The sequence below is a fragment of the Artemia franciscana genome, chromosome 8 (genome assembly GCF_032884065.1).
Source record: "Artemia franciscana chromosome 8, ASM3288406v1, whole genome shotgun sequence".
Lineage (NCBI taxonomy): Eukaryota > Metazoa > Arthropoda > Branchiopoda > Anostraca > Artemiidae > Artemia > Artemia franciscana.
The window spans coordinates 27,004,741-27,023,326 of NC_088870.1; the positions used below are offsets into that span (position 1 = coordinate 27,004,741).

At 34.6% G+C, this 18,586-nt stretch overlaps 1 protein-coding gene across 3 annotated transcripts in view; it reads left to right on the plus strand.

Annotated features, from left to right (window-relative positions):
- The window catches only part of LOC136030225 (trichohyalin-like), a 185,779-nt gene that overhangs the window by 18,095 nt on the left and 149,098 nt on the right, over window positions 1–18,586 (plus strand). Inside the window, exon 1 of one of the 3 annotated variants that reach the window (XM_065709040.1) lies at window positions 9,266–9,389. The exons of 1 other annotated variant lie outside the window; for it this stretch is intronic. The gene's annotated coding sequence lies outside the window, so the exon portion shown is untranslated. Of the gene's footprint in view, window positions 1–9,265; window positions 9,390–18,586 lie in introns of those variants that run through there. One more of the 3 variants, XM_065709041.1, reaches the window with a different exon arrangement.

The following is an 18,586-nucleotide window of genomic DNA, read 5'->3' on the forward strand; positions in this document are numbered from 1 at the left end:
TATGAAGGCGCATGTTACGTAAAAGGTAATGTCTTCAAAGAGATACATGTGTTAATTACGTAATAGGGAGTGTTTACTTTGGTTGTTATATAATATAGTTTGATTATTACATCATAGATTTGTTTTCGTTAGGTTTTAGGAGGTGTTAGAGCCCACTAATTAAGCGGGGGAATTTTATTAAGACAATTTTCTTCAAGACAGTTTATAAGACGTTTCAAGTCTTTTCAAGACGTTAAATTAAAATCAAGACTAAACTGAAGAAATCAAGGCCAATCTCTAAAAATCAAGAACAATCCGAGGACATCAAGAGATCAATAAGTAGAAACATAGAGCAACCTCATAGAAATCATAATCAATGCTTAGAAATCCAGACGAACTCGCAAAAATCAAGAGATCAACAAGTAGGAATCCAGAACAATCCTTAGAAATCATCACCAGTGCATAGAAATCCAGACCAAACTGTAAAAACAAAGACCAAGCTCTAGAAATCATATTTAGCCTCTAAAAATCTAGATCATTCCAAAGAAATCAAGGGCAACATCTAAAAGTCAACACCAACACACATGGGAGGAGCAAAAGCAAGTACAGATAGGAAGGTGGTCTGAATAGAATCCTTTATTTTACAACTTCGACCTCGTGAGTGTCGAACAAAGCTATAACATGGTCTATATTAAAGTTTGAGAAAATTGGACCAATGTATGAGAAGTTGTCACTTTTAGGCCATACACAATAGTCAGGAGTAACCCAGCTCCAAAAGAGTTGTGACCGGGGACACATTGTGTTATTTATATCTGTATTATAATTTTTAAGAAACTTGCGTAGAAGCTTGTAGGTGGACGTAGACCTTGAATCAGACTGTTCGTTTTTGTAATTTGTAGGCTGATATACATTAATTACTACATGATTTTTAAGCTTAGCGTCAATAAAGGAATCAGTCTCCGCTAATAAATTGCAAGGGAATCAGGATAAGATAGCAAGACCGCCAGATGGCCTGCCTCTCTGTCTCACAATTGCACTACGAAAGAGAAGATGAAAATTAGAAAACAGTGGAAGCAGGCTTTGGCAGTCTTCCGACAGGAAATGCTCCTGTATCAGCAATAGGTCATGGGACTGCAATAATTACGAAAGAAAAGGGATTCGATAAGTACCTTTCTATTAATGTTCCAGGAGAAAATTCGGTAGCTAATTCTCATTTTGAATCAGATTTGTATCCCCGCCTTATGTATTTTTAGCTAATTTAAAAGGAGATAACATATTTCGAAAGTATTTCACATGTTTTCTTTCTTTCGGCCCGAATCGGTGGTGGCTTTCCCTTTCGTGTTGTTAGAGTTCTTAGTTCCTTGTGATGCATTGACACTCAATAAAAATTGCTCCTGCATATAATGTATATATGTTTTTTTTATAAAACTATTTTTGTAAATTTTTAAGCTTGTTTATAAACAAGTTTATGATAAAACACTTTAGCCTGTAGCAAATCTTACCCCTCTTATAGGGAGGAGGAGGGGGAAGGTTCAACGGTAAAGAAAATATCAGAACTAAAAAGAGCATTGATCGAATTGTATGTGTTTCTAAATAATATATTATCATTAGTTTTGAGAACACCAATTCCTACTAGCCGCTCTTGAACTATTGAATTTAACCCATGGAACTTTATTGAGCCTGGACCTTCAGGGGACGGTAAAGAGCAACATCAAAACTATAAAGGTCATAAACACTGCCTTCAGTTGGTTTGCGAGCTTAGTTCTTGAGTTTTTTTAACTTGAAATTTTTTTCAAACTTGAATTATTTTTTTGAAAATTAACATTATTTTTGGGAATTGGATTTTTTGAGGTTTTTTTTTCGCAAGATAGACACAAATACACAAAGACAGACGGACAAAAAGACACTCATAGACACACAGACAGATGGGCAAGAAGACACATAGACACACCAACAGACAGGTAAAATATACTTTGACACACAGAAAGACACACAAACACACGATCAAAGAATAAAGACACATTGACACAAGGAAAGATAGACAAAAAGACACACAAACACCAATTGAAAGACTCAGAATTTACCTAGTAACTGATTTTGTTGTACTCCAAAGGGCTTTTGTTAAATTTTTTGATTCGTAGTTCGTAACTAAAACATTCAGAATTTACCAGCTAGCTGAGCTTGTTGTAGACAAAAGTATTTTTCTTCATTTTTGGTACTCATTTGTACCTGCAAGTAACTAAAACACTTGGAATATATCAACTACCTGAGTTCATTGTAGTGAAAAATCTTTTATTTAATTTTTTGATGCTTATTCACCAATTAAATACTTGGAATTTACCAAGTAGCTGAGTTTGTTGTACTCAAAAGTGCTTTTATTAAATTTTTTATGCTCAGTCAGTAACTAAGACACTCGGAATTTAACTACTAGCTGAGTTTGTTGTATGGAAAAGGGCTTTTATTAATTTTTTTGGTACTCAGCCAGCAAATAAAAGACAAGGAATTTAACCAACTACCTGAGTTTATTGTAGTGAAAAGTGCTTTTATTCAATTTTTGATACTCAGTCAGCAACTAAGACACTCGGCATTTCCCTACTATGTGAGTTCTTTGTAGGGAAATCCTCTTTTAAGTTCTTATAGTCACCAATTAAAATATTCAGAATTTACCAAATAGCTGAGTTTGTTGTAATCAAAAGTACTATTATTAAATTTTTTGGATGTCTAGTCGGTAACTAAAACTTTCAGAATTAACAGCTAGCTGAGTTTGTTGTAGGCAAAAGTGTTTTTAGTAATTATTAGTAGGCAGCCATCAACTAACATACAATTTACAACTAAACAGAATTTACCTACTTTTTGAGTTTAGTGTTTGCAAAAGTGCTTTTATTTACATTTTGATATTCAGTCACCAATTAAAAGACTCGGGATTTACAAAGCAGCTGACTTTGATGTATTTAAAAGTGTTATGCTTAATTTGCTTGTACTCACCCAGAAACTAAACACTAGAAATGTATGAGCTAGGTGAGTTTATTGTAGTCGAAAGAGCTTTTATTTTTTTTAGAGTAATAAACTCTGGCTGATGAAAAATCTCAAAAAACCTCTGGTCTTGGTTTCACCGCTTAGCAATAAAGATTAGCCATTCAATAGTACCTATTTTGTACTGTGTTAGAATGTCATTCTGAAACAAACTGTGACCTATGAAAAATCTCAAAACATCTCTGGTCATGGTTTCACCTCTTAGCGTAAACTGTAAACATTCAATAGTTGTCATTTTTCATGCTATTAAAATGTCATTAAAAAAGTAAAGTCTGGCCTATTAATAATCTAAGAAAAACTCCTCTGGTCTTGGTTTCACTACTTAGAGTAAACAGCTAGACATTCAATAGTCATTCTTTTTCATGATATTAGAATGTCAATAAGAAAAATAAACTCTTGTGTATAAAAAATCTAAAAAGACTCCCCTTGTCTTGGAATTTACCATTCGAAATTTACAAGCTAGTTGACTTTTTTATAGTAAAAGATCTTTTATAATTTTTTTTTATATTCAGCCAGCAACGAAAGAACTCGGAATTTATCAACTACCTGGTTTTGTTCTAGTTCAAAGAGCTCTTACTAAATTTTTTATACTCAGTCAGCTGCTAATATACTCGGAATTCACCTACTAGCTGAGTTTGTTCTATGCAACAGTGCTTGATTAATTTTTTGATGTTCAATCACCAATTAAAAGACTTGGAATTTACCAAGTATCTGAGTTTGTTGTACTAAAAAGTGTGTTTCTTAAATTTTATTGATACGCACTTGGTAACTAAAACAATCGGAATTTATCAGCTAGCTGAGTATTTTGTAGTCAAAAGTGCTTTTATTAAATTTTTTTTCTTAAACAAAATGGCCTATGAAACATCTCAAAAACTCATCTGGTCTTGGTTTGACCTCTTAGCGTAAACAGTGAGGTATTCAATAGTCGATCTTTTCCATGCTATTAGAATGTCGTTGAAAAAAACTCTGGCCTATGTGTAGAATATCATTAGGAAAAATAAACTTTGGTCTATGAAAACTCTAAGAAAAACTCCACCAGTCTTGGTTTCACCTCTTAGCGTAAACAGCTAGCCATTCAATAGTCGTTTTTTCCCTTGGTTTTAGAATGTCACGAAGAAAAAATAAACTCTGGCCTATGAACAATCTCAAAACTACTCTGGTTCTAGTTTCAAATCGTAGCATAAACAGCGATGCGTTCAATAGTCGTTTTTCTCATTATATTAGAATACCATTAAGGAAAATGAACCCTGCCATAAAAAAACATAAAAGCCCCTCTTGTCTTGGTTTCACCTCTTAGAGTAAACAGTGAAGCAACAAGTAGAGGTTTTCAAAAGGATTCTAAAAAGATTTGCCTCAAAAGGATTCGAGGGAAAAATTATAAGTTAAAAAAACATATTATCAGCTCGAAAATAAATTCTAAGTTCAAAAAACCTAGAATAAAACATTAATGTCCCAAACGATTCTAAGTTCCAACAAAGAGTTGGTGGACAACAGATGGGAGGGCATTGGGGCCCTTTGATGTAGACATGGATCCTCGGAACGGAACATGGGGACCTAAATTCATGCACAAGCCCAGTAATGAAAACCAGGGTGCTTGTGACCATTACATTAAAAGAAGGATACCTCGCCGGTTATAGTCATTACAATTTTCGGGACCGAAACAAGTATCATTGACCATCACACGAAACAGTGTGTTTGGTGCCAATAGCATACAAAAAGAACATGTCTGCCTAGAAATCATCTCAAATTACTTTGGTATGCATATTCACATAATGATGCCAAAAAAGCAGCCAGAAACAACGCATATTGATAGCATTTGCATTGAATATATTTCTAAGAACATAATAATATCATTGTCTTGCTAAATCAGTTGACTAACACATTGTTCTTGAAACTCTACGAAACAAACCAAGAAATTCTGTGAAACAAAGAGCTGCCGGAATGAGGCCAATAAATTCCCCTGAACCATTTATCTCAATGCATAGCTACTGCCTATTAACTTGGCATGATACAGCGTTGCTTAAAACCAGGTGGCTAGCACCTAGAAACAATACATTGATTGCCTAGAATTTATTTCTAAGAACCTAGTAACATCGATAACTTGTTGGCTCAGTTGAATAAAGCGTCGTTCTTTTACCATACAAAATCTTGGGTCTCATGTTCGATTCCTACAATAGGTGAAAATTTTATATATCCATTGGAAAAGCTGCTTAGAAGCTAAAAAATGTGTTTTTCGAAAGGAAAAACATATCACCATCAATAACTGTAGTTAACATAAACACCATCTATGATTTTAGTTATGGTGATAGCTGGACTGGGGGAACCTCCGGTCTGTTTGGTCTTGAAAAAAGTGCTGGTACCAGGATTCGAAGGGTAGGGTCCCCGTTGGATGTATTAAAGGGGTACTACTTGCAGTTACAGTAGCGATATCAGTAAAAAAAAATTCAAGTTAATACCCTTATCAGTTCGTAAAATACTGTTGAAAGGTCCTTTTGATTAATTCGATGCACATAGTGTTTTTCTATTTAGCTCAATATATCCGTCAAAATTCCCCGAAATTTCTCCTCGATACATTTGGACTTTTTGGACACAGCCAACATCAAATATTTCCGCTTTTGCAATTATATATCCTGCATGGGAAAATGAAAAAAATGCAAAATTTACATTCATTGCCCAATTTTTTTTAAGGGGGGAATGGCATCCCCTTGGGCATAACTGTTTGACCTTTTGGCTATTTTGAACAAAATGGCTTTTCGAAATTTCTAGCTGTTGAGGGCGCATCATTTATGATCGTAGTTTGTGATCGCCTTATTTCATTCCTTCATTCATAGAAATTTTTGTTTGCGTTAGGTTTGACATCTTGTGTAGTATAAAACAAACAAGTTTTTTAAACTTCAATCAAAGGGCAACATTAAAACTCAAAATGAGCAGAAATTATATCGTATATGAAGTGGCTGCCCACTTGTTAATACCTTGTTCTTGACACTAAAGCTCTTAGCACTTTTAAAAAATCTTCCTATTCTAATTAAACAGCTCTTTTGTTTCAGGAGTCGTTCTTAAGAAATTGGGACAAATAGTCAAACTTTGGCGTAAAGAGCAATGTATTGAGGAGCGGGGGAAACCCCTTCGTATACGGAATAATGTCTGTTTTATTTTGCGGTTTAATGTCGCTCTTTATTTTCAGTTAAAAAAAAATCTGAAGTTTCCTTAATTTCGAATAATACCAGTAAATAACATAAATAATGAAAAATAAAGTAAATAATGGATCACCATCCGTGATAGATTCCTTCCCCTTACAGGAAACTCCTCCGTGGAAAGTTCTCCCAGTCTAAAATATAGTCCCCTCCCTTAAATTCCATCCAAACATACTTTTATTTGAGAAAGACTTTTTTAATCATTTTCGCAATCACTCCAGAAATCACCCCTTCCGTGGGAAACTTTCCCCGGAAATCCTAACAAGGTGAAAATAGCCCCCAGATATTTCTCTCGGAACATTTCCACATGCAAAATTGAGTTGGCGAAGAGAAAGTAGGACAAATAAAAACGATTGCGTACAGGAATTCTGTCAAAACCCCCTAGTGTAAAACTTCCCTTGGCAAGTTCAACTCCCCAAAATTTCCCTCTCGGTGGAAAATTTCTCCTATAGAGACCCACTCCAAAACAACCCCCCCTAATAAAATGCCTATATGATTCCCACGTTGCGTAAGCAATAGACCAATTTCATAACTTACAACCTCTCCCCTGGACTCTGGGGTTCATGTTACCCCTCAAGACACAGTTACTGAATCTTTCAAGCATGCTGAACAAAATGACTATCTCAATATTTTGATCAAATAACTTTGTGGAAAAAGGGGCGTAGGGTGGGGTTTCGTTGCCCTCCAATCTATTTGATCACTTAAAAAGGGCGCTAGAACTTTAATTTCCGTTTGAATGCAATCTTTCCCGACCTTCTAGGACTATTATCAAACAGTTCGTGGTAACGAACTGTAGTAAGGAGCGACCCGGCTCAATAGTTACCAAAACTCTAAAAAATCAAATTTTGATACCAATAGCTACATCAAAAGAATCGCATTTTAATGCTGATTTTAAATATATAAGTTTTATCAAGTTTAGTCTTACCCATCAAAAGTTACGAGCCTGAGAAAATTTGCCTCATTTTAAAAATAGGGGGAAACAACCCCTAAAAGTCATAGAATCTTAGCGAAAATCACATAATCAGATTCAGCGTATCAGAGAACCCAATTGTAGAAGTATCAAGCTCCTATCTACAAAAATGTGAAACTTTGTGCTTTTTGCCAGAAGGCAGATCACAGATGCGTGTTTATTTGTTTGTTTGTCTTCTTTTTTTCCCCTGGGGTGATCGTATCAACCCAGTGGTCCTAGAATCTTGTGAAAGGGCTCATTTTAATAGGAATGAAAAGTTCTAGTGCCCTTTTTGAGTGACCAAAAAATGGAGGGCACCTAGACCCCTCCCACGCTAATTATTTTGTCACCGGATCAAAATTCTGAGATAGCCATTTTATTCAGCGTAGTCGAAAAACCTTATAATTATGTCTTTGGGACCACTTACTCCCCCACAGTCCCCGTGGGAGGGGCTAAAAGTTTCAAACTTTGACCAGTGCTTACAGATAGTAACGGTTATTTGAAAGTGTATAGACGTTTTCAGGGGGAATTTTTGGTTGGGGGGGGGTTGAGAAGAGGGAGATATGTTGGGGGATCTTTCCTTGGAAGAATTTATCATGGGGGATGAAAATTTCCATGAAGGGAGCGCAGGATTTTCTAGCATTATTTATAAAAAAAAACAATGAAAAAATAAATACGAAAAAGTTTTTTCAACTGACAGTAAGGAGCAGAATTAAAACTTAAAACGAACAGAAATTATTAAGCATATGATGGGCTCAGCTCCTCCTAATACCTCGTTCTTCACGCTGAAGTATTTTTAGTAATTTCAACTATTTATTCTACGGCTTTTGTGATTCAGGGGTCATTCTTAAGAAATTGGGACACATTTTAAGCTTTAGTGTAAAGAGCGAGGTGCTGATGAGGGGTTGAACCCCCTCATAAATGTAATAAAAACATGAGAATATAGAAGTTCGTTACGTAAGCTAATTTATAAGTTACGTATATCTTTTACTAATAAAAACATTCGTAAAAAATTAAAAGTTCTAGTTGCCTTTCTAAGTAACCAAAAAACCGGAGGGCAACTAGGCCTCCTCCCCCGCTCCTTCTTTGTCAAAATCATTCGATCAAAACTTGAGAAGGCCATTTAGCCAAAAAAATAAATATGTAAATTTCGTTTTAATTATTCATCTGCGGAGAGCCAAAATCAAAACATGCATTGATTCAAAAACGTTCAGAAATTAAATGAAAAAACAAGGTAACAAGGTTAGAATCTAACGATACATAAAAAAAGAATGGTAACCTTTATGGTAGCTTCCCTTAGAAGTGACCAAAACACAAAAAAATGGAGAGAATCATTTGAAATATGGGTTATTTCTGCCCGCTCCCAAAAACACCTTTTCTAAGAATATATGCGACCTCTAAAGGTTCTGGAACTAGTGGGTTTCAAAGTTTAATCATTGGGGGAACCTCGACTTTTTAAACTTTGAAGCCAGCTACCGCCTCGGCAAAAAAAAGCCTAGTGGGCTAACTTTCTTGTGGGAAGTCTGCTTGACTGTTGCTGTGTGCCCGTCAAAGTTCAGGTGGATCTTCACACTATCCTGCTGAAAGAAGGCCGGAATCCGAAGTTTATTAAGCTGAAAAGAATTTGTCCTCTTAGTATATGAAAATCCTAAAAATTAGAAATTTTCAAAATCTCGAGTTTTCGGGGATGGGACCCTGGGCATAAGCCTCCTTTTCTTCATCCCTGCATGGACGCCCTTTAAGTTTGAGCTGCTGCTTCACCCTAATTTTTTTTTTGAAATGGCATATTTGAGGCTTTCTGATGAGCATATTATCAATTATAAGCCTACGTCTAACAATTATTGGAAAGAAAAACTTATTGACTGGCCTATGTCAGTTACTTGACGGCTGATTTAATCAAATCATCTAAAGAGGCAGATCAATTATCCGCTGATCTCATCAATATACTTATCCAAGGATAAACGATATGTTTATCTTATCGGGAGTGCAGAATAAAGTAAAATAACTGAATCGTATTCTCCTTAATTACAAATATAGGTTTATTCGGTATTGCCCGTAGGTAGTAAGAACCAGAAAAATATAGACTTTCTTCCCTTGCCAAGTTTTCTTCACTGAAATTGTAACTACCTTTCGCTGTAATCAGTGCTTATTTGGTTGTTCTAAGTTTATATGTACATTTGAATGCGTTTGGGCTGTTAAAAGGATTAACTTCAAGAAGTAGTTTGTTTTTATTGGTAAGTAGCTTAAGCGAAATTGACACTGCGCCCATTTTAAAAGGAGTGTAACTCGTTTTGGGGGGATGAATGGGTAATAAATGCGAAAAAGTTATTTTTTTCTAGACATAAGGTCTAGGCTTTATAATGAAAAATTAAATGTTTTTATTTTACCCATTATATTTTTAAGGTGGACGGAATAGGAAGCATAAAAATAACTAAAGACAATTTTGACGTAGTATTTAATTCTAAACTAGCTGCAATAACAACAAAAAAATTTCGTTCATTCTTTTCAATGCTCGACTTGAACAATTTTTATATTGAATTTTAGTTTAGTTGTATCCGGTTTCCCCCACTTCGACGCTTGAGTTCTATCCTAGGCTATATACAAGAAATGACTAATTTTGCTGGTTTGCAAACTTTTTGGTACGTGTTTTTTTGAAGATTTGGTTCAAAATACCAATTTGAAAAAAAATTCCAACAAATTAGCAAACTTTTGGGTAAGGCATATGACTATATGGTAAATGTTGGTATTACCGGAACAATTCGTTTGGTCATGAAACTATTGTTAATAGATGCATTTTGACTTTTTGAACATCTTTTCTCTCTTGCAAAACTACTGCAAACTCACCGTTATGGAGTTATTCCGACCCAAATATACTTGTATTAATGCATATAGAATTTTAATCATTTCCGTTTTCGTTGATCGGAAATTTGAAATCGCTAACGAACAAGAAAAAAAAGGGCTAATTTTGAATAAAAATAACTTGCTTACCATAATGCAGTACTTGTGTATTCTCTTGGCTGGCCTCAAATGTCAGTCGATCAATCATTTCGGTCTTAAGATAACAATTATATAACTGAAAAAAGACTAAAAAACAGTGGAAACTGACAGAAAAATGACCAACTTTCAGTTTGAATAACTCCATAACGGTGAGTCGGCGAAGGATTTGCTACATAAAAAGCTGTTCACATTGATGGTAACTGTGTATCTACCCTAGTTTCATGACCCCAAAAAATTGTTCCGGTAATACCAACATTGAGCGGCGGAAATTATGAGGTAAGAAGTTTCGTTGCTATGAGTTTTGTTGTTAGTGTACCCTGTTTAGAAGTGAATCTTGCATCAAGATTACCAAATGAATTAGATTTAATTCTGGCAATGGGCGAAGCCAGAGATTTGTCCCGATGAGCAAGTGGCCTGCTAGGGGATGGGAGGTTTTCCATTTTGTTTGAAAGATCATTTTACACTCACTTTTGAATTATTTATTCACGGGCTATGAGAATTTTGAGGGGGAGGCATTTTGTAAGGGGGAGGCATTTTGAACCACTTCCATGATTCAGTCTTGCAGCTTCACTTTACTTTTGCAGAAAGGAAGTTACTAGCGTATGTAAATATAAATACTTTAATCTAGATGTAAATATTATGGGATTTAAATGTGAAAATGCATGAATTTATCGAGACTAAGTAATTAGGGTATGCTGCTTATTTGAAAAGTATTGCCATTGCACGGCTTATTTATGTTAATAGACGTAAATGTACACGTAAATCACGATCTCATAAGAGTTTCTACCTCTAGCCCTTTCCTATTTGTACCAGGGCTTGAAAAATTGGTAACATTATGTTGTAACAGATAATTTATTATTTTTCAAATAAAAAATAGTGGTGTTATTTGGTATTCTCGCCAACTTTTGACCAAAAATCATTAAAACTAACAAAATCAACAAATTTTTATATGCAATCTAGAGGTATTTCCAGAAATTAAGAGGGAAGAAGGGAGGCCGAAAAGCAATTGTGGCAATTATGTTAAAAAAATGTTAAAACAAATGTTATATTAAAAAAAATGAAAATATTAAATAGATAATAAATAAATATAAATTAATAAATAAATATTAATAAATAAATAAATGATCAATATATTAAAAGAAATAAAAAATGAATGTTAAAAATGTTATGTTAAAAAAAATGAAAAGCAATAGTGGCAATTATGTATACTTGAAAAGAACTTTGAATTGGGAGTCAAAAGAAATTCTGGTCAATTTTTGGCACTCCATATAATTTGACTTACCAATAAAGTGAACATACCACTTGATACCCTTTTTTATGTTTTTTTTTTACCAATATAATAATCGCTTCAACTGCAAATTCCAATTTAAGCACTTTTTGACCTAAACTAACCTTATTATAAATAATTCTGGCACTGAGAAAATACAGTATTATTTTGTTGAAAACGACCAAGAAAACGGCGCTGAGAAAACGTGGTATTATTTTGTCAAAAACGACCGATAACTCATACTTTAATTGAGAATTCGTCATTTTTAAGAGCTCAAAAACTCAATTATAATATTCATAAAGAACATAAAAAAAGGCATCGAGTGGTATGTTCACTTTATTGGCAAGTCAATTATATGAACTGTGAAAAATTTACCTAATTTCTTTCCTCTTTAGCTTTTTGTTTTCTTTGGATAGAATTGCAATTTGGAAGGAATGAGCTCCTTTCAAAATTTCTATGGCCACCCGGTCCCCATAAAGTGACCTTTGGAAAAAAAGCTCTTTGCTAAGTAAATATTATTCCTTAGATAGAAAGAATATGGAATTCGTGTGTCACACAAAAAAAAAATATCTGTACAGCCCTCGAGGCTCAAAGGCAGCAGGCCTCACTATACCCACTAATGTACCTTATTATTTACACCTCAACATGTTATGTTATTGCTTTTTTTTCTTGTGGGGAGAAGTCATTAAGCCGCTGTTATTTCACATGGTATTATTACACTGCTTTACAAATATTTCTTTTTCAAACTATTTCATATTATGCTTTCGTTCGAGGTGAACTTCTAAAAATTAGATATTTTCAACTTGTGTATACTTTTTAAGAATTAGCTTAAGATTATCGCGATTTGAATTCGCTAGCTCTAGTGAAAAAAAAAGACTTCATTTGTTTTCAATTAATCTTCCCTGATTCAATGACGTTTCAGTTAATGTTTAGAAACTTGGATAACCATTCCAACGTCTATCAATGTAATGAGCGCTGGGCTATTTTTAAAACTAGGACACATAATTGTGGCCCAATTGACTACAGCTAAAATGGCATATGTTTTATCTGCAAAATCACAATTGAAAAATAACAATAATTTCTTGTTAAACTAAGTTAAAAAAACAAGTTTTTTCAACTGAAAGTAAGGATTTGAATTTTTGTCCAAAAAAATTTTTACTTTTTGTTCGAATTCCTTAAGAACGACTCCTGAAACACAAGGGCCTTGAATGAAGTTGAATTTGGATGACAAATATTTTTAAAGAACTTTAAGACTTTAGTCTAAAGAGTGAGGATTGAGAAAGGGGCATCCCCGCTTACATATGGAATAGTTTTTATTTGTTTTAAGTTTTAATGCTACTCCATACTTTAAGTGGAAAAAATACGTGTTTTTACTTGTTTTCTGACCATTTTTCTTGTCGTACCAGAAAATATCTCCCCCTCTCATGTAATAATTCCTCTAGAGAATTCCCCACAGAAAACTTCCTCCCCAGTACAAATTTCTCCGTGGAAAATTCCCTCGGCCGAAATCCCCCCCCCCTCTGGAAAAATTTATGCATAAATCCTAGTAAAATACTATATGTAAACAATGGGAAAATTTTTTAACTTAAAGCCCTTTCCCAATCGGGGGGGGGGGGGGGTCAAGTCATCTCCAAAGGCAAAACTATTGCACCGTTCAGCCATGCTGAACCAAATGAGTATCTTAAAATTTTGATAGGATGCTTGTGGGGAAAACGGCGCATGGGAGGGAGGCTAGCTGCCTTCCAATCTATTGGGTTACTTAAAAAGAGCACTAGAATTTGTGATTTGTGTTCGATTGAGTCCTCTACCGATCTTCTAGGACAATGGATTCGATACGATTACCCCTGGCAAAAAAATTAACAAACAAATAATCAGCATGAAAAACCAACTTTTTTTGTATTAATTCTTACCAAATTCCTTTTTCGGGTTTCAAGTACTATTGGGTGGAGTCGCTCCTTACTTAAAGTTCCTTACCATAAACTGTGTGATATGTCCTTACCAACATTACATGGTTAACGCAATACCTCAAATTTCTGACTAGAATCCTACACGATCTTTCTAACTACCTTAAGCAAATTTTTATCTCTGCAGTAGTTTTGGTGAATTTACGTAAATTCGTGATTACCTAATAATTTCCTTCAAATATTATTTGGGTCCTTGACTCAGCTCTCTTGTTACTTGTATATAACCTAGTTTAAGAAGAAGAACAACTGGGTTTCAATGATTTTTCTCAGTTAAGTTTTCACGATAATTTTTTTTCGTTAAACTTATCAATTCCACTTTCAATGATAGCTTTTGTGGTTTTTCCCGTCCTCTACTGGCGCAGTGTAAAACTTTGCACTACTTTTGCCCTACTAACCCAGAGTATAATCGATAGGATATTCTGCAGGATAAGTGTTTCGAATATGGGTGCTAGATTTATTCCGCAGGAAAATCCCTTCCTTGGAAAATTTCCCTAGGAAAATTCCTGGAAGATTCTACCCATAGAAAACACCTCCGGAAAATTACTCCCCTCCGAACGGAATGGTGCCTGCGGAAAATTCCTCCCCCCAGAAAGTTTCTCCCCGTGGAAAATTACCCCACCCCCAAGGGAAATCCCTCAACATAAAAAATTTAGCAGCCCAAGAGAAAGCATACCAAATAAAAGTAATAAAGGAACGAAGGAATTTGGGAATATTGTATCTATATTCCAAAAAGCAGGCAGTATGTATGGTGCAAAATATCCTATAGTATTTGTTCTCAAATATTTATTTATTTTAGTTTTTTTTTTTTTTTTTTTTTTTTTGGAGTTAAGTTATCAAAGCAGGGTAAGATGAAGGTTAAAGACGGTAATTTGGGAATATGAAATTATTGGCAACGGTAGAAGAGTTGCCCTATGACAGTATTTGCACAGAGATAAGAGGTTGATACTAAGAAGTAGAAGTAATTACTTCCTGTGGATTTTGTCTTATTCCAAATAGAACAGTTAAGGTAAAGGAAGCTTTCAAAAAGTTATCAAATTCTATTCACAAAAAATACTACTGAGCATCATCTACTAGGCGTACACCAGAAGGTTTTCCCATCTGAAAGACTTCTACTTATGTGGAATAAGTGATTTTTCCGCAACGAATACGCAACCGTGCGTCATTACTTCCTCCGCAACTCAGAAGCTCAATACACATTTGTTTCCTTATTCTTTTTGCTAACTCTGAATTTTTAATCGACAATAACAGGGTCCTGCATGGGGCAAAATTGCAGTTTGGTGCCACAAGCCAAATGGCTCAGGAACCTACTTACTAATGGCGCAATCTTTTGATCACTTTATAATGACTCTAGAATTTTTATTTTCCATATAAATGAGCTCTCTTCTGATCTTCTAGGATCTTCTTTACGATATGGCCACCCCTGTAAAAAAAAATTAATAAAATAAGCCCGCGTCTGCAATCTTTCTTCTGGGAAAAAAAGCGAAATTTTACATTTTTTGGACAGTAGCTTGAAACCTCCAAAATAAGGTTCTGTGATTTGACGAATGCAAATATGTTATTTTCATCCATATCTCTTGCCTTTTTGAGGCGTGCTGTCCCCATTTCTCGAAGATTGGGCAAATTTTTTCAGACTCGTAGAGTTTGATGTGTAAGTTAAACATAGTGACCTTTATATATTTGAGCTCATCATGAAGATGCAATTATTTCGATGTATTGATCGTTATCAAAATTTCTTTTTCTAGTTTTGGTTACTGTTGGCCCTAGTCGCTATTTACTTACAGCTAAAGTTGCCAAGTACTATTTGATTCTTCATACAATGCTCTGCATGTATTTTGGAATATATGTAGAATATTCCAGAATCTCATTTTTTCTTCATTTTATTTATGTGTCTTAATTTCCTTTTCAATGCTCAATTATAAATGTGTCAATAATGCTCCAGGGGGAAGAGTCAGAAGGGGTTTTCCACGGGGAATTTTCTGCAGGTGGATATTTTTTGCTGGGAGGAATATCCGAGGGGATTTTCCACGTAGGAATTTTCCAAGGGGGATTTTCCAAGGGAATACATCTGACCCAGCTAAAATAATAGGAGTTCTGTGATTTTGACAGGATGTCAATGCTGAGATGACAGGCTTTGATAATTTTAACAGGTATCCTGTGATTTCAGCATGCATGGCAATATTCGCCTATATTAAACAGTTTTTTGGATTTATGGTTGAAATTGTGGTAAAATTGTTAAGGAGAAAATGAAGATACAGAAAGCTTGTCTTGCAGCAGAATAGCATTTCTGAATGTTACAGACAACTCTACTGCAGTTGCACTTCAGGTGATAAATACTGGTTCAACTCTGCAGTTCAACTCTAGGTGTTAAATACTACCAAACTGTTTAATTAACAAGCATTTAGCTTAATCAATTAATCAATGAGAATTAGGTGAAGAAACTATGTAATCAAACAGTTCGTGGTAGCAAACTGTAGTAAGGAGCGACCCGGCTCAATAGCAAATGAAACTCTTAAAAACGTAATTTTGATGCTAAAAGATTCATCAAAAGAATCGGATTTTCATGCTTATTTTAAATATATAAGTTTCATTAAATTTAGTCTTTGTTATCAAAAGTTACGAGCCTCAGAAAATGTGCCTTATTTTGGAAAATAGGGGGAAACACCCCCTAAAAGTCATAGAATCTTAACAAAAATCATACCATCGCATTCAGCGTATCAGAAAAAATTATAGCAAAACTTTCAAACTCCTATCTACAAAAAGGTGGAATTTCGTATTTTTTGCCAGAAGACAGATCAGGGGTGCGTGTTTATTTTTATTTTTTTTTCTTTTCCCCTGGGATCGTCCTATCGACCAAGTGGTCCTAGAATGTCACAAGATGGCTAATTCTAACGGAATTGAAAAAATTTAGTGCCCTTTTTAAGCGACTAAAAATACTGGAGGGCAGCTAGGCCCCCTCCCACGCTCATTTTTTCTCAAAGTCAATGGATCAAAATTTTGAGATAGCCATTTTGCTCCGCATAGTCGAAAACCATAATGACTATGTCTTTGGGGAAGACTTACTCCTCCAAAGTCCACAGGGGAGGGGCTGCAGGTTACAAACTTTGACCAGTGTTTACATATAGTAACGGTTATTGGGAAGTGTACAGACGTTTTCAGGGGAATGTTTTTTGTTTGGGGGGGGGTCAAGGGGAGGGGGCTATGTGGGGGAATATTTCCTTGGAGGAATATGTCATGGGGGAATAGAAATTCAATGAAAAGGGCGCAGGATGTTCAAGTATTACTATAAAAAAAACAATGAAAAAAAACATGAAAAAGTTTTTTCAATTGAAAGTAAGCAGTAGCATTAAAACTTAAAATGAACTGAGATTATTACGCATATGAGGGGTTCTTCTCCTCCTAAATACCTCGCTCTTTATGCTACAGTATTTTTAGTAATTTCAACTATTTATTCTACGGCCTTTCTTAATCAGGGGTCATTCTTAAAGAATTGGGACAAAACTTAAGATTTAGTGTAAAAAGCGAGACATTAACGAGGGGATAAACCACCTTATATACATAATAAAAATATAAAAATATAGAAGTTTGTTACGTAAGTTAATTCTTAAGTTACGTACATTTTTTACTAGTAAAAACGTTCGTTAAAAATGAAAAGTTCTAGTTTGCTTTTTTAAATAGCCGAACAATTGGAGGGCAACTAGGCCTCCTTCCCCACCCCTTATTTCTCAAAATTGTCTGATCAAAACTAAGAGAAAGTCATTTAGCCAAAAAAAGAATTAATATGCAAATTTCATTTTAATAATTTATGTACGGAGACCCGAAATCAAACATGTATTAATTCAAAATATTAGAAATTTAAAAAAAAACTGTTTTTTTTAACTGAAAGTAAGGAGCGACAATAAAACTTAAAACGAACAAAAATTATTCCGTATATGAAATGGGTTGTCCCCTCCGTAATCCGCCGCTCTTTACGCTAAAGTTTGACTCTTTGCCACAATTCTACTTTTTAAAACAATTAAAAACTTTAGCGTAAAGAGTGAGGGATGGCGGAGGGGACAACCCATTTCATATATGGAATAATTTCTGTTCGTTTTAAGTTTTAATGTCGCTCCTTACTTTCAGTTAAAAAAAACTTGTTTTTTTATTTAATTTAAGGAGTAAGGCCAAGGACCTTCTGATCGATATGGTCGTCCCTGTAAAAAAAAAAACTGCTTTTCTTATCTGTTTGATAAAAATAATGGTACACCTCGAACAGGTCTTTAGAATGTTCTATAGTTCTTGCGTTAAGCGACACCTTTAATTTTCTATAACTGAAAAAAATCGTTTTTTTTGCTGCTAGTGACTTTCAAATTTTTGACATTCAACTTTTGGGCTTTCAAGGAAGGGCAAATCACTAAATGAAATGCTTGTCTCGATGTTTTGATTCAGAATCTCTTACATTGAAAATAGTCATTCCTTTTGGCAGTTGATCTTTCCTACCTAGGGCAAAAACAGGAACAAATAGTACGCTATGAATTCAATTCAAATTTTACGCCAAATGAGTCAGTGGTTATGTTGAACCAGAAACCAAGAATAAGACGCAATCACGAGCCCTCAGGGTAAAGTATTTTAGAAGAGGATTGAAGCTCCTGCAAATTCCTTTTCGCAATAAAATGTTTACTAATTGGATTAATTGAAATAATAGGTATTATCTTAGTTAGTCTCAAACGTGAATTTTTCTGACTATACAGTTTTTTGTTTTTTTTTAGAATGCGTTTTCTAACTTTCTGTTACTATGGGCTGTGGTTTGCTCTTTACTAGTTTGGTAGTGGGGTTTAGAGGAGTGGAACTAAAAAGAAGGGATTGTAAGCCACTGGCTAATGGTTTTCGACCATATAGATTTGTATAGAACCCTTTACAACCTTTGCAATATTTCTACTCCAGAAATTGCACTAATGAACGCCACATTTGATGCTATATAGCATTCTGGCGAACCACAGGTGTATTATTTTAAACTATGCAGGGATATTAACATAATACGATTTTTGTTCTTCCAAGTCTTTTCATTCCAGAAATGGCACCCAAAGTACAATTTTGGGGTGCTATATGACACTGTGTGATGGCATTTTCAAGTGGAATTCTTAGAAATGCGAATAGAATTAGAAATTATTTTTCTAATAAACCCTTAAACAGCTTTCTATGATGTTTCAGTTCCCATTAGTGGTAA